At 39.8% G+C, this 16,547-nt stretch overlaps 1 protein-coding gene across 2 annotated transcripts in view; it reads left to right on the forward strand.

Annotated features, from left to right (window-relative positions):
- Positions 1 to 913: 913 nt before the first annotated feature.
- Positions 914 to 16,547, forward strand: part of LOC150075284 (uncharacterized) — a 107,834-nt gene continuing 92,200 nt past the window's right edge. For both annotated transcript variants that reach the window (XM_090388319.1, XM_090388321.1), the window contains exon 1: positions 914 to 1,060. The gene's annotated coding sequence lies outside the window, so the exon portion shown is untranslated. The remainder of the gene's footprint in view (positions 1,061 to 16,547) is intronic.

Below are 16,547 nucleotides of genomic sequence, written 5' to 3' on the forward strand. Positions count from 1 at the left end.
TCCATAATGAGGAAGATTCTATTGAAATTTTGTATCCATAAAAGCGAAGAAAAGTAGCCATCTGGCGATAGAAATGTGAATTACTGGAAATCATTTTTAATAAAGAATTGAGTTGTGAAATCAGACGAATATGAAGATTAAAAAGACTTCTTTCTGAGTCTGTTGGAGTATAAGTGGGGATCTGTGAAATATCTTCTTAAAAATGGGGATTGGTGACCTTCAAACGCCCTTAACAGCACCAGATGAAGAAAAGGAAGATGTAGAGCAAGGGGATGAGTGCATCCCCATTCAATCTGCCGGATAATTTAGAGGCAAAGTGGAGTGAATCGGTGGTTAACCCTAAAACACCCACAACACATTTCGGAATATGTCTTCTGCCCAAAAAATAAGCGGATTTTTTGCAAATACCGATGTGAACGCTGCAGCCGGGTTCACTGTTGGGTTCAGTGGGGAAGTCCGGTAGTCACACTAAAAACGCATCTCTCACAAAAGCCCCCGCGCCTCACTCGAGGTGAAACTGCGGTTTGCCATCACCCCACCCCGACTTACCTTCCGTTCGGTTGCCTAGGTAGCAAGAAGCGCCAGTCAGAACGCGGACTGGGCGTCTCCGATGTCCCTACCCCCCGATCTCCGGCAGCCACTACTGTTTACCTCCTCTATGCGCGTGCAACGGGGCCATCCGCTGTCGGACAACTTTCGCACTTGGCAATTAGCCAAGAACCGCAACCGATAGAAGCAGTGGCTCGTGCTAGGAAGCGATTGGCTGCCGCGCGGAAGCTCGGGCGGGATCCCGGTAACTGTGCTCCCAATGGGGAGAGAGGGGCCGTGGATGCAACGCACCTATTTGCGTGCAGCTGTGTCACGGACGCTACGGGTGCAACCTTCCGATAGTCACGGTCGCCATTCCTAGCCGTGTGCATTGTCTAGCCGTACACAACCAACCCTGTCTGCTGCTGTCAGAGCTCCTGGAAAGCTGCAACGAACTATTACCCACTACTTGCCCAGGCGGGGGGAAGAGAGACACCCAGTGTGTTCCTTCTGTGTACACCACTGTGACCAGGTAGGGCTTTACACTTTTTACCTGCCCGCTTGATCGCAGCCCGTACCCTCGATAGTGTTTAAATTAACCAATTCAGTTGAAATTCTTACTAACAATAGATTATTTATTGTTCAGAATGTTTTAAAAAACGAAATTAACATCGTGCGTCAATTCCTAATTAACAATTAAATGTGGCTTTCAAAATCGAGCGAAATCTACAGCTCGTGACGTTAAGTAAAATTCTCAGCTCGTGATGTCATCAGTCGTCTGCTTTTTTTTTTTTTTTTTTTTTTCCCCAGAGAAATAAACGTTTGGTTTAGCACGCGACCTCAACAATGGCCGATTCACATTTTCCAGCAAACAATGCGTTCTGGATCGAAATCACGAGCAACATTGTTGTAAAAGAACGCGTAAAATGGCTAAAATCTTCTGCCAAAAGCTTTAGTCTCATTAACTGCAACAATTTTACTTAAAATTCTCAAAATAACAGTCTTATTTTCACTTAATAAAATACAAACGAATGTCTGATGCACTGTATTGATTTTTAAGCGTTTAAGTGACCAACGTTCTTGATTTTAAGAACAAAATAAGACTCTTCAGAGAATCCTGTTTTGTTCATAATAAAATTTATGATTGAAAATTTGCATATTTTATTAAGGATCAAATCCAGCGGTAGACCATCATGACAAAAACAAGAGATAATCTCTAGAATTTAATACATTATATGATAATATTTATTTTTCAGATTGTTCACATGTTTCAAGGGGGGTCGGGTATGGGTTCAGTTGAAAGATGTGGACAGATAATCCCTGACTGCTTATTTTAATGGTTAACAGAAGGCACGTGATGCCCCCACCCCTTCCACGAACCTCAGCCCGGTGTTCCGTTTTGGAAAATCCGTCTATTTGCATATGGATCGTAGAAGGGTGGGGGGATGCTGTAGATTTTTATCACCATTTTAACGAGACTTCACTTTCATGTTCCGCCCTGGTGGTCTTGCGCTGTTGTAAAGTCAATAACTTACCTGCACCGTCATCCCGGACTATTGTTCTACGTTTTTCAATTTCTGCTTATTCTCTCTATCTTAATCTCACGCTAGTTCCGGGCTTGATGAGTTGCTTACCATCCTGACAAGTCACTAAACGGCTCCTGTAGATTGTTATCTCTGACATACGTCTTTGTTGGTTTACAGAGACATAAAGGGTGAAAGGATTTGTAAAAACTGTGCATCACGTGTCGAAGAGTCTCCTCTATTCTTCTTCTTCGTTAAGTGAATTTTGGTTCATTATCGGCTATAAAATAAGAGAATGTAACGTAATGTAGAATTTGTTTTAACCAGGATGGTTTTAGAACATCGTGTTTCCCGTTACCAGAAGAAACTCCGATCTAGGATTCGTCTTCTGTCTTAGAAAACGAATCCTAAGTTTATTTTGTACTGCCAGTGCGTTCCTTGGCTGAGTTAGGAGCTACTTTGACCTATTAAGGCGATAAACAACGACTGCGAATGCTAGAGTGGCCTCCAATTACAATAAACAGAAATACGTCACCAATTTTCCCCTCACACCAGCAGGTGCTCAGTTTCTGATAATGTTGCTTGTCTTGTGGGCACCCAAAAGGAGACTTCAGTTGCTAGTACGGTTACACTTTTCTTTTAATAGAAGATAAAGACAAGCAGAAGGAAATTTGTAGCTTATAAATCAATATTAGGTGAAATCGGCAACAATTTGCAACAATCTGTACAAATTTTGATGAAATCTACAACAGCCTCGCAATCCAACAATGGTAATTTCAAACAATGTCCAATTCTCATACGCCAGTGAACAATGCTAAATCAGAATCACTGAAATTGAACAAGCAGAAGAAAAAAAAGGACAAGCAGAAGAAAATTTGTAGTTTTTAAATAAATATTAGGCCAAATCTACAACAATTTAGGTGACATCAGCAACAATCGATACAATAGGTGAAATCTACATTTCATTGTTTAAATGTTTAAATATTTGACGTTTCATTCGTCTGATTCATTCCCTCAGTGTTTTTATGCTTTTGCAGTCCTATCAGCAAGACTAAATTGTAATATTTGGTTCTCTCTCTCTTTTATAATATTCGTATTTTCTTTCTATTTTGAGATCCCTAAATGCTATTACAATTTTACGTATTAAATCAGCCAAAGCCTACTTTACAGGTTTTTCTCAGAAGAATCTTTGTCCAAATTGTCATTAGCTCTATAATGACAATTTTTGCCACCAGGGAAACATTACTATTTATTAAAATTCCAAAAAATTCGAAAAGCAGTGCATTCTAAGCAGAGCCAACTCGGATTTAACCCCATTAACCTAGGTGAAGTAGTATGTGTGCACAACAATGGTACCGTTATGCGGCACTTCACCCACCGCTGTCGCATCTACGGGAATGGTGTCGGCAATGCGGATCGATCGGGGAACTGCAGATGAAAACCGCCTCATCACGCCAAGGATATCGAATCAGGTTTGAAGTGGTTTAAAGACACTTATGTATTCGTCCCTTCCCCTTTTCTTGCTGAAAAGGGAAAGGGACGGTACTTTCGTAAGTCCGAACCCTTTTCTAAAGTGGTGTATGGTCCCTTTCTCCAACGCAAACCCCTACGGTAGAATCTGATAGACTTAAAATGAAAACACGAAAACGGTTTGAATTATCAGAAAAAAAGCAGACGATTACAAACTAGCAGACGATTACTTTGCTGAAATTCATCGCTCATTGTTAATAACGACAGTTCTGATTTTATTCTGTAGCAGAAGATAGGAAATGAAAGCATTCGTTTCATTTTAATTCTACGATCCGTGATGTTAGGTGGAATTATGGGATGAAAAATTTATTGTTATTGAAGGTTTGTTGATTGTTAATATTATTGGATCTGAAGCGAATTTTTGGTTATTTATAAAGCAAAAGCTCTTGATCTCTAGAAGTTGCCATCCAACTATCAAAAACAGTTGATGTTCAAAGAGGGACCATGGGACTTCTGGAATGGTCCAAACTCCTTGACCTCTCCACAGAAGTCCCGGCTCTATCTCTTTCTCACAAAGTACAATGAGAAGAATTAATAATCGCAAAAAGAAGTTAATGATTGGCTTGTTTCTCGCCATATATGGCCCACCGGTTTGTATTTGCCGGGCTTTCTGCAGATTATGAACGGATAAGATTAACACGGATTAGCTCTGCAGATTTCTAATTTAAGGTTTCCCTTTGTTTTATATCCTCTGCGATGTGATTGAACCTCTTGTGCTGCTTTGAGACGTTGTTTTTCTAGAAAACTGAGGCTCCAAAAGAATAATCACAGTCCAAAAGATTTAACTACGATTATTATTTTTATAAACATGCTGTTTATATCTTGACTTATTATTTCTATAATAATTGCTTTTTACAAAATCTGTTGGTGTAGTTTGAAAGCAGAAAAATCTAGCAGACGATTTCTCGGCTGAAAGACATTACTCATTGTTAATATCGGCAGTTGTGATTTTTATTATTGCACGCCAGGAAATAGTAAAAATGTCACGTGGTTAGTAGTAAAGAACTTTGATTTCATCAGCTACTTTATTATTTAGCCCTCATGCGGCAAAAGGACTTTTATAATACCCAGATGAACTCAAAAACTGACCCGTAGTCCACCCTGTTCGCAATTTTTATTATCCGCCACATTTCGGTAGTATGGATCATTTCTGATGTAGAAAAGTACTGTCAGTAGCTGCGCAGACGCAGTATTACTTGTAGTATTATCTTCTGCATTTCACATCAACAATGAGATATGAATTGTCCGATTCGAAATCGTGCCCGCGTGCAACGGTTTGAATGATCAGCCATTGTTTCTTCGATCACGTTTATACATAGAAAACAGTATTTTAGAAGATGATAAAAAGCTCCCTTTAGTAAATGAATAAATTATGTTTTCAGAGAATGCCACTATTGTAAGAACTGGTGTCATACCGGCAGCGAGACGTATTCCACATTGGTTTTTGTGCCACTTGAAAACAACAAGGTCATACGCAATTTATTACAAAAAAAAAAATTATAATTGTAAATCGTGCGCTTTATTTATGTTTAAAACAATAAGCAAGCCGCACATGTGATTAAAATCATATACATAAAATCACCAGCCACGTGCAGCTCTTGAAACTGACCGATTTTCATTGTTGGTCGCGAGTCACGAGTAGCTTATGAAACTAACAGAATTAATTGTTAGTCGCGAGCCATGAGTAGCTTGTGAAACTAACAGAATTAATTGTTAGTCGCGAGCGACGAGTAGCTTATGAAGGAAATTGACAGAATGTAATTGTTGGTCGCGAGCTGTGAACAGTTTATGAAACTAACAGAATTAATTGCTAGTCGGGAGCCATTAGTATCTTGTGAATGAAACTGAAAGAATCGAATTGTTGGTCGCGAGCTATGAACAGCTTATGAAACTGACAGAATTAACTATTGGTCGCGAGCCATGAGTAGCTTATGAAGGAAATTTACAGAATCTAATTGTTGGGCGCGAGCTGTTAACAGCTTATGAAACTAACAGAATTAATTGTTAGTCGCGAGCCATGAGCAGCTTGTGAATGAAACTGAAAAAATCTAATTGTTGTTCGCGAGCAATGAGTAGCTTGTGAAACTGACAGAATCTAATGGTCAGTCGCGAGCTATGAACAGCTTATGAAACCTGAAAAAATCTAATTGTTGGTTGCGAGCCATGAGAAGCTTATGAATGAAATTGACAGAACCTAATTGTTGGTCACGAGCTCTGAACAGCTTATGAAACTGACAGAATTAATTGTTAGTCGCGAGCCATGAGCAGCTTGTGAATGAAACTGAAAAAATCTAATTGTTGGTCGCGAGTCATGAGTCGCTTATGAAACTGACAGAATCTAATGGTCAGTCGTGAGCAATGAACATCTTATGAAACTGATAAAATCTAATTCTTGGTCGCGAGTCATGAGCAGCTTATAAAACTGACATAATCTAATTGTTGATCGAGAGCTATGAACAGCTTATGAAACTGGCAAAATCTAATTGTTGGTCGCGAGCTGTGAACAACTTATGAAACTAACAGAATTAATTGCTAGTCGCGAGCCATTAGTAACTTGTGAATGAAACTGAAAGAATCTAATTGTTGGTCGCGAACTGTGAACAGCTTATGAAACTAACAGAATTAACAGAATTCACAGCTCGCGACCAACACGTGTGATACCAGGACACACACACACGTGTTGGTCGCGAGCTGTGAACAGCTTATGAAACTAACAGAATTAATTGCTAGTCGCGAGCCATTAGTAACTTGTGAATGAAACTGAAAGAATCGAATTGTTGGTCGCGAGCCATGAGTAGCTTGTGAAACTGAAAGAATCTAATGGTCAGGTGCGAGCTATGAACAGCTTATGAAACTTGAAAAAATCTAATTGTTGGTCGCGAGCCATGAGCAGCTTATGGATGAAATTGACAGAACCTAATTGTTGGTCGCGAGCCATGAGCAGCTTATGGATGAAATTGACAGAACCTAATTGTTGGTCACGAGCTCTGAACAGCTCATGAAACTGACAGAATTAATTGTTAGTCGCGAGCCATGAGCAGCTTGTGAATGAAACTGACAAAATCTAATTGTTGGTCGCGAGTCATGAGTAGCTTGTGAAACTGACAGAATCTAATGGTCAGTCGTGAGCTATGAACAGCTTATGAAACTGATAAAATCTAATTCTTGGTCGCGAGCCATGAGCAGCTTATGAAACTGGCAAAATCTAATTGTTGGTCGCGAGCCATGAGGCGCTTATTAAAGTGATATTTAATTTATGACCTTAGCAATCGCCATTACTTTTAACCAATCGTACTCCAAAGTATTGTTATGGGATTTTAACCTTAACCACCACTCTTTTTTTTAAGACCGTCTATTGGAAGCGTTTCCATCCATCCGTCACTCAGTGATAAGAGATAAGAGGGGAATGGGTGTGAAGTAATTAATAATGCTTGTTATAACGCCCTCTGTTAAAAAAGAAAAAAAAAAAAAGTCCCAAAGCTGGCCAAGCGTGCAAAGATATGTCGACAAATGTGAGAATGTGTCTAAGTTGTTTATTATATCCGTGTACTGAGACCGGATTAGGAGCAGTAGTAGCAACCAGTCCGATGTCGTTAAGGAGTTCCGTTATACGGACAGCGTGTGGTCGTAGAAGCCAATAATTACGAAGATACAGTAAGGCTTCAACGATTGCGAACTGGGAGCTGTAGGCATAATTATTGGGTGGTGTGTGTGTGTGTGCTGCTTCTTACTGCCGGCTAGGGATGGTAAGAGATAGTCTCCACCGTACCAGCCCCCACTTCCCTACGTGCTTGTTGTACGTGAAGTATGGCTCGAAATACTAATGTCCAAAGGCCAGCATCTGTTCTTTGGTTGCTGATGTGAATGCGCCATTGTGACTCGCATTGTGGTTAATTGCCCCAGTCCGGTTGGCTAACTTGGAACGGAAATGGTGGACAGTTTTTGAGGGGTGGGGAGGGAAGAAGGTTGGGGGGTTATTTGGGGCACAGCTTCCTCACTTTGGCGATGGTGACGTTGCCATGGGAATGCCATCAACGGATCGTTGCTTGGGTCCGTCACATACGGGATCTCTTTGACCTCTCTGTCTAAGAAAGCGCATTCGAATGTCTAAAGACTTGCTGCGTCTTGTAATGCAGTCGAAGGTGCTGTTTATTATTCAATTATCCACTTATGTGGACCGGAAGCGACACCATTTCCTTCACAATGCGCCTTTTTTTTTTTTGACAGCTACGAAATTCTCAGCTCCCTCTAGTGGTCATTTTGATTTCTCAGCACGTATTCAATACTAAGAAATGTCGCTGTAAGAAAGCGCCATCTGGAACTGAAGTCGAAATAGAACTCAGTGGCCTTGTTTCTGGCTTTCCCACCTCAGATCCACTCTCCCGAGTACCACTTCTGATCGTCCATTGGTCGATTTGTGTTTTCCCCTCCTTCTGTTATCCATTCGTTCTATTCCTTCTGGTTTTTCCCCCGATGGCTTTGTCTGCCGAACTATTTGTTTAAAATACTGAAGCCTATAATTTGCATACGATTAACGCGTTGAACGATACGAGGTCAAGATGGCACAGATTAGCCCAAGTAGTTTGCTACATTTGAATTGGGAATTGGGGGTCAGAGGTTTTCTCAACGTTGGGGAGACCCCTGACAAGCGCCAGTTGTAATACAACTGTAATTAATATGTAAGAAATGGAGTATTTTCAAATACGATAAGTTACAGTCCTTGCCCATGTGAAGTACAGTGTCAACTCTGTTGCAATATATCCGTTGGTGTAAGGCGAAGTGTCCCTAGGACGGCCTAAGAATTTCGGGTCACATTTTCCTTTTCTAAAACCGCCCTCCCAACCTTGTTACAATATTACGATCTCAGATATAAGCAGGGTCTATTCCTCTTAAGTCATTTTAACCAATTTTTTTCAATTTAATTAGAAGTTTAGGTTGGTTACAAGCTGTAAGGGGACCAATCTGCTTTCTTACGTGTTCTGTATTAACAAAGCAAATCAGACCCGTTGATTTAAATTCAAATATTCTTTTACTTTTCTCTTGGGAATATCTGCTTTTTTTTTTTAATGGGTTTTGATCTTTTTCGGTTGTTTTTAAGTTTCTAATGGCTTGAAGTCATTTGTTACCTGCCGAGTGTACCAACTATCAGTGTTAAGAGATCCCAACTACTGTGAGGAGATTGTTCCGGGTTGGGGGCGGTGGGGGGGGGGGTAGAAGTGGTTGATTAGGGAGGGATAGCTTGGAAAATATTAGTGAAGAAATCTGAAGAGGGATAGAAGCAAAAAAAATGCGCCACAAATGACCAACTTACGAGCAAAGTTGGAGTTGAGAATAATTTTGACAGTGATGGATTATATAAGTGGGTTATGGCTATTTGGGGGAAAATAACGGCCCGAGAGAATAGCTGTGGGGTCATGTAGGCGGTCATTTTTTACTGGAAACTAGGGTAAACCACCTCTGTTTCCTTCCCAGCGATCTTAATGTTGGGCAATGTGTGATAGAAGTCGCTTTTGGAAGTGCGCCGTTTTTGGTGGTAGCTGCGACCATCCCCGCTGCAACGCTAGCCTGGTTTTCAGTACACCCGCCAGGTGAGACACTTAAATGCCATTGTGAGGACCCCCCTCTGATGGCAAGATATCGTAAACTGCCTCTTTGCAATCAAGCTCCTTCCATTACAAGTCGGATACTCCAAAGAGGAAATTCGAGTTAAGCCTAACTTGCAGTGGGCTGGTTTCTGTCTTTTCTACACTGAGTGTGAAAAAGTTAGATCGCCTACAACTGTTATTTTATGCGTTTAGTGTCCGGGCGGGAGAACTCTGTTGAGATGCCCTCTTTCGGCGACATACTGAACTAAATATGATTCAGGAATTCGAAATCAGAATGGGAAGTGGAAACTAAAGGTCCCTTGGGGGGGGTACGAATAAGGGGACGCAGTTCATTTTGCTCGTGTGAGTTAGTGCTATACCTTGACAACTCCTTATAGGTATGAATTGTCTTTAGACAGTTACTGGCCGTGGGTTTTGTGTCCTCTCTGTATTCGTCTGGCGTATTTCGAGCTGCGTAACTTTATAACCACCTTATTGCGCCCTGATTTATTGGTCCGAAGAGTCAAGAGTAAAGGTCAGATTTTAATGCGAAAACTGCGGTGTCAGCCTCGCTCGACACGCCCATGCTGTGTTTGTTATCAGTGCCACTCTCCCCCATCTGGGCAATGAAGGAATGGTATTTTTAAAAGATAAAACGCAATACAATGAACGCATTCTTCAGCCCTGACCGCCATCTGATTTCGAGGGAAGATGTCCGTGTCTTTGAGGGAGCGAAACTTATTAAGAAAACTAATATTTTCTTAAGTTATGTTAATCGGAATATTGGTGGTTTCAAATACTGGAGGATAGAACTGGGAAACTCGAAAAGAAAAACTGATGGAAGATGTTGAATCTTGATATTGAATTTGTCTTTGATAACGTCACAACGTCTTTAAGAAGTTACTGAGAATTTAGAAGAAATACTAGCGAGAGAAGAGATCTAAGTCGAAGAGAACTGTGGAAGGAGCGTGAGGATATCTCAGAGAAGGGCCGGATCGCCAAAATTTTATGTCTAAGGTTGAGAAAACGAAGCTTAAGAAATGACCATGGTTGAGCACGGGCTATTGGAAAGTGTTGGATAACTATAAGAGTTTTGAGAGAGTGAATTTCAGAAGAAATGGTTTGAATGGTCTTAATAGTTTATGTCTATAAATAAGACTGTTGCATACTGCTATTGGCTTGAACCCAAATCTCCAGGTTCATTCTGATCCCTTGCTATAGCTATTGACCTCAACTTCTGTCGATCTACACTTACACCTCTGTTCCAATCTCATGGTTCTATTGCATCCTCATCTAAAGATAAAGCCGATTTACTAGCATCCTATTCTTCTTATAATCGACCTTTTGAATCGACTCTCGTGCAGCTAAGAAAGTTCTAATTCCTGATGGTATTTCTCTCCTTGTACTCAACGCTTGTGTGCTTAAGTTCCTCTTGGTTTGTATCGCCTTTTCTCACTTTCTTATTGCAAATCAGGTTTTCCTTTTGCTAACAAATTTGCTCTCATCCAGCCGGTTACTAAAACGAGTGACAAATCCCTCCCATCCAGTTATCGTCCCATTGAACTTACTTCTACTCTTTCTAAAGTAATGGAGAAATCCATTAACCGGCAACTCTTAAACTATCTGATCAACGATGGCCAGTGGGATTCTGTCAGTGACGATCCACTGGTGATGTTCTGACTTATGTTACCCATCTGTGGACAAATTCAATGGAAAAGCTTGGTGAAACTCAAGCAGTTGCTTTTGACATTTCAAATGCTTTTGATCGCGTTTGATATCAAAGTTTTCTAAACAAGCTTCCATCTTATGGATTGCGAACTGTTTTTTGTAATTGGGTATCCACTTTTCTCTCTGACCGATCTCTGCGTGTAATGGTAGATGTCTTTCTGTCTTCTAACTTCTCCACTAAAGCTGACATTCACTAAGATTCATTTCATTCCCCTTCTGTGTATTATTTCAGTTTGTTGCTTTTAGAAAACTCCTTGGCATTTTTCATCCAGATATTTTTGTACAGAAAGGTTAATAAGACAAAATCATCGTCTTTGAGTCTTCAGAGGTCCTGGAGTATTACACATCATGGATAATTAAAAGACAAAGTAAATCTCCTGTTGACAAGTTACAGTGGTCAAGTAACACTCCTAATTCAAGATTTCGGGAACGTCCTCATGTTTATTGCCGCCACTAGACCTTCTTGATAGACTTTACCATTTTCGAGTACGAAATATTGTCCCTTTCACAGAATGATCTAGAAGATTTCACTGTTGTAGCCTTGAGGTCAAAAGGCCTTATTCTCCGGCAGCTGGAGATCCCTGATGAGGATATTAAGCTCACTTTCTGTGATCTTATGTGGTTCAGAAAGATAAAGGTTTGGACAAAATGGTCTATCCCTTGACGTAGGCTGCTGTTGACGTTCAAGTTGATGTTCATCAGTGTCTCATCTTCACCAGAGTGAATTGCGGTGTTGAAACTGTGCTGTTACTATGCATTTTGCCGAGAGCCGTAGTTGATAATGTAAAGTAACTCGCTAATATGAAACCCCAACTGTAATTCGAAAGCAAGAGCCAATCGACAAATTTTAGTGATTTTCGTGCTCAGCAGCATGAAATTAGTCAAGTCTTAATGGATTTGTTGGAGTGTGAACAATTCTGTTGGCAACAATGATTTCTTGAACCTTTTCTGCTGCTGATACTGCCAAAACTTAACATAAATCTAGTGTTTTCTTTTAAACTGGATCTTAGCGCTGTTGGATTATCTGTACTTTCATATTTATTGATGGTCACTGTCGATACTTCTATGTCACTTAGTACTGGAACTAATTTAAAACGGTTAAGACATGAATCCTCAATTATCTCTGAAGCAAACATCATTTATCAAAACATTCCACTACCATGATACCACCTCCAAAGCTTGAGTTGTCTTAACAAAGCAATCAGGTTCCATCGTTTCGTGAGGTTCTCGCCATACTCTCTGCCTACCGTCGGTCCAAAGTGTATCATGATTCTTCTGACCACATGGTTTTCTTTCATTCTTCCATTGTCCAATCACCACGTACTTGGAACCATTGCAAGCTGATTTTTTGTTTTCTTTGCATAAAACTCTGATTAGATCTGGATTGGATTATGGATCTCCTTGTATTCTATCATTCTTTATTCCGCTGCTTATTCTATTAGAATAAGCAGCGGCTTGGAGCGAGGGGAAGTTTGGGGTTTCAGGGACTGATGGCAGTCGTCGTGAAACAGGTGGGTATATGGGACGTGTTAGGGTAACTAAGAATAAGAATAGCTGCATGTATACCAATGCTAGAAGTATAGTAAACAAATTTGATGAATTTGAAGTGTTGGTCAAGACATCAAAGGCGGATATTGTTGGGACATCAGAGACGTGGTGTCACACTGATAGTAGGAATGCAGAATTGGAATTTGGAGAGTACAATGTGCACAGAAAGGATTGAGTGGGTAGGAAGGGAAGACGGGTTCTGCTGTTAGTTAAGAAAAACATAAAATCAAAAGAAATGCATCCAGTTGACATAGATGAACAGTGCTCTGTTGAGTCAGTTTGGTGTGACATAAGCATTGGGAGATGAAAATTGAGAGTAGGAGTGTGTTATAGGCCTAATGACTCTGATGAGTATAATAAGAAACTGTACGGGGAAATAGAGTGGTCCAGTATATCAGAAAGTCTTATAATGAGGGATTTTAATTTCCCAGATATTGACTGGAATTTGGGGGCTGGTCACTCACACACTAGCAGGGCTTTTGTGGATTTATTGGATGACTGTTTTCTAAATCAGCATGTTCGAGAGGCAACCAGAGAGGGTAATACTCTTGATCTGGTTATCAGCAGTGATCATTCATGTATTAAGAATTTGCAGATAAAGGAACCACTAGGTGGCAGTGATCACAGTGTGCTGAAGTGGGATTTACTCAAAGAAGTAACTACCATCAGGAGTAAAGGGAAGGGTTTTTGTTTTTGTAAAGGCGACTATGATGGTCTGAGACAGTATTTAAATTCTATACAGTGGGATCAACTGACGATGTTACCAACAGCAAATTCAAAATAGGAAGCATTCAAAGAACTTATCTTGGAAGCTGCTAGGCTTTCATCATCATCATCAGCCATTTTCAATCCACTGCAGGATGAAGGCCTCTCCAGCAACTTTCCAGTTCCTTCTGTTTTAAGCACTGGCCATCCATTTACTACCCAAAAACTCATGAATTTCATCTATCCATCTCCGCCTTTGTCTTCCAGGTTTTCTTCTAGCTCCTCTTGGGTTCCCTTCTGTTATTTTCTTAGTCCATCTGTCATCATGTCTTCGAGCTATGTGTCCTGCCCAAGACCATTTTAGTTCTTTAGTTTTGATAAGAATGTCCTTTACTTGAGTTTGCTGCCTAATCCATGTGTTTCTCTTCTTATCTAACAGTCTGATTCCCAATATAATTCGTTCCATTCTTCGCTGTGTGGTTCTCAGCTTCTCTTCCATTCTTTTGGTGAGTGCCCAAGTTTCACTTCCATAAGTCATGGTGGGGAGTATACATTGATTCATTATTTTACGTTTCAGACAAACTGGGATATTGCTCTTCAGTATGTGACTATATTTCCTGAATGCTATCCATCCAAAATTTATTCTTCTCTTGACTTCCAGCTATTTATCATTATTACAGCTAATAACTTGTCCCAGATAAGTATATGACTCCACCTTTTCAATTACTGCTCCTTCAATCATTATTTCCCTTTCTGTGGCATACTTGTTCATCGTCACTTTTGTTTTAGCCATATTCATCTTTAGTCCAAAATCCTTACTAACGGTGCATAACTGATTAAGATTTTCCTCTAATTCTTTGGGATCGTGGCTTATGACCACAATGTTTTAGCCATATTCATCTTTAGTCTAAAATCCTTACTAAAAGGATTTTAGTAGAGATTTTGGACTAAATCCTTACTTACCAAAATCCCTGCTAGGCTTTACATACCTATTAAGAAATATTGTTCAAGGTTTAGGCCTAAGTGGATGTCAGATGAACTAATGAGACTCGTGGTAGAGAAGAAAAATGCATGGGATGCATATAAATTATCAAGCGACTCAGAAGCCTATGGCAGATATAAGTTAGTCTGTAATCAGGTCACAAAGGAGGTTAGGCAGGCGAAGGCAGATTACGAGAAATCTTTGGCAAAAGACGCTAAGAAAAACAGAAAGGATTTCTTTACTTATATAAACTCTAGAAGGAAGGGGATGAATCAGATTGGTCCACTTGATATCGATGGTTCGACTGTTGATGATCCTGCTCAGATAACAAACGAACTGAATGAGTATTTTGCATCTACATTCACACATGAGGAGTTATTAAGGTTTGAAAATGGCAGAAGGTTATCAAATTGTAACAGGGTGCTTAATGATTTTGTAATAACAGAGCAAAGTGGAGTTGAAATTGTTGAAGTTAAACATAAGAAAGGCACCTGGGGCGGATGGGATCTATCCAGTTATATTAAAGGAGCCGGCAAAGCAACTAAGCAAACCCTTAGCCATAATTATGAGAGCATCCTTGGACTCAGGGGAGGTTCCCACGGACTGGAGATGTGCAAATGTGTCCCCAATTCACAAAGGGGGATCGAAGGGTGACACGAGTAATTACAGAGACCAGTTAGTTTAACTTCTGTTCCAGGTAAAATAATGGAGTCACTGGTTAAAGATGCATTGCAGGATCATCTAGACAAGACTGCAGCAATAATTCAGACACAGCATGGGTTTGTTAAGGGAAAGTATTTTCTGACAAAGTTGATTGGTTATTATGATGTGGTTACAAAGGAACTGGATGCAAAAAGTAATTTTCATATCATATGCAGCAGACCCCCGTTATAACGCGGTTCGCTTTACGCGTGATTCGCTATAACGCTGTTCTTATATTATAACCCGTATCTGGCTATAACGCTGTCACAGATCACTATAACCACTATAACCAAATATGCCAAAGATTGCATTTTTGGCATATTTGCGTTATTTATCCGAAGTGTACTCATCACTCAGACATCGTGCGTAACGGACAGTTTACTGGAACATTGAATCATAATTAATGCAACCAACGCAGTTACAATTTTATTGGAGATAATATCCCATGCAGAATTCAGTTAAGTTAAATATTATTTTAAAAAAAAAAATAAAAAAAAAAAAAGAGAAAGACAGATATTAGCCAATATGATGATCTGAAGAAAACTCACCTAAAAAAAAAAAAAAAAATAAATAAATGAAGCCGCAAGTGGAGAAGGAGTCGAAACTTTCAAAAAAGAACTTGTTAAAATTATTGAAGAGGTATATTATGTATTAAATTGTACTTCTCCAACAAGTTTTTAACTTAGATGAAGCAGGACTTTTGTGGAAACAAATGCCTTAAAGAAGTTTCATATTGAAAGAAGAAAAAAACATGCCAGGTTTCAAAGTGATGAAGGATCGGTTGACTTCATTGTTGGGTGGTAACGCTGCGGGGCATTTAAAATTAATACCCCTTTTAGTTTATTTGGAAGAGGCCAAAGTTCAACCCAAAATCGACACATTTTTCATGATTAAATTAAATCAATTTAGATCAATTAAATTCATGATTTTAATTGGAATTTTAAGTTTAATTTTGATACGTAAGTAGTTACCACATAATTATATACGTATGTAATGCATAATATTTAATATGTACAAATATTTGAATATTAAATATTTTGACCGACATTTGTGCATCTTTTCACTACCGATTAGGAAATATCCTATGGCACCGACCGCAACTCACCAATACATATGTTACCTTATGGGAATGCGGCGCTTGCTTAGCGCGCATTCACTTAGCACTCTGTTTTTACGGAACGAATTATCAGCGTTAAGCAGGGGTCACCTGTACTTGGTTTTCAGGAAAGCTTTTGACACTGTTGCGCTTGGAAGACTACTCTACAAATTGGAGCAGAATGGTACTAAATGTAAGTTGCTACAATGGCGAAAAGTGTGGTTGAGTGGAAGACGACAGAGAGTGGTAATCAATGGACAAATGTTATTAGCGGAGTTCCCCAGGGTTCGGTGTTGGGTCCACTGTTGTTTTGTATATTTATCAATGATATTGATGAAGGTATATCAGGCTTAATGTCGAAGTTTGCAGATGATACAAAGGTTGGCAGGGTTGTTAATGACAGTAATGGCAGTGTGCTACTGCAACAGGATCTAGATAATTTGGGCAGATGGACTAAGAAGTGGCAACTGAAGTTCAACCTTGACAAATGCAAAGTACTGCATATGGGTAGAAGTAACCCCAGAGAAACGTACCAACTGTGTGGTACTACACTTAAGGTGGTAGAAAATGAAAAAGACCTGGGAGTAATTGTGCAGTCAGATATGAAGTTTTCTGAGCAA

This window comes from Mastigoproctus giganteus, chromosome 14 (assembly GCF_048544385.1).
Source record: "Mastigoproctus giganteus isolate SK-2022 chromosome 14, ASM4854438v1, whole genome shotgun sequence".
Classification (NCBI taxonomy): Eukaryota; Metazoa; Arthropoda; class Arachnida; order Uropygi; family Thelyphonidae; genus Mastigoproctus; species Mastigoproctus giganteus.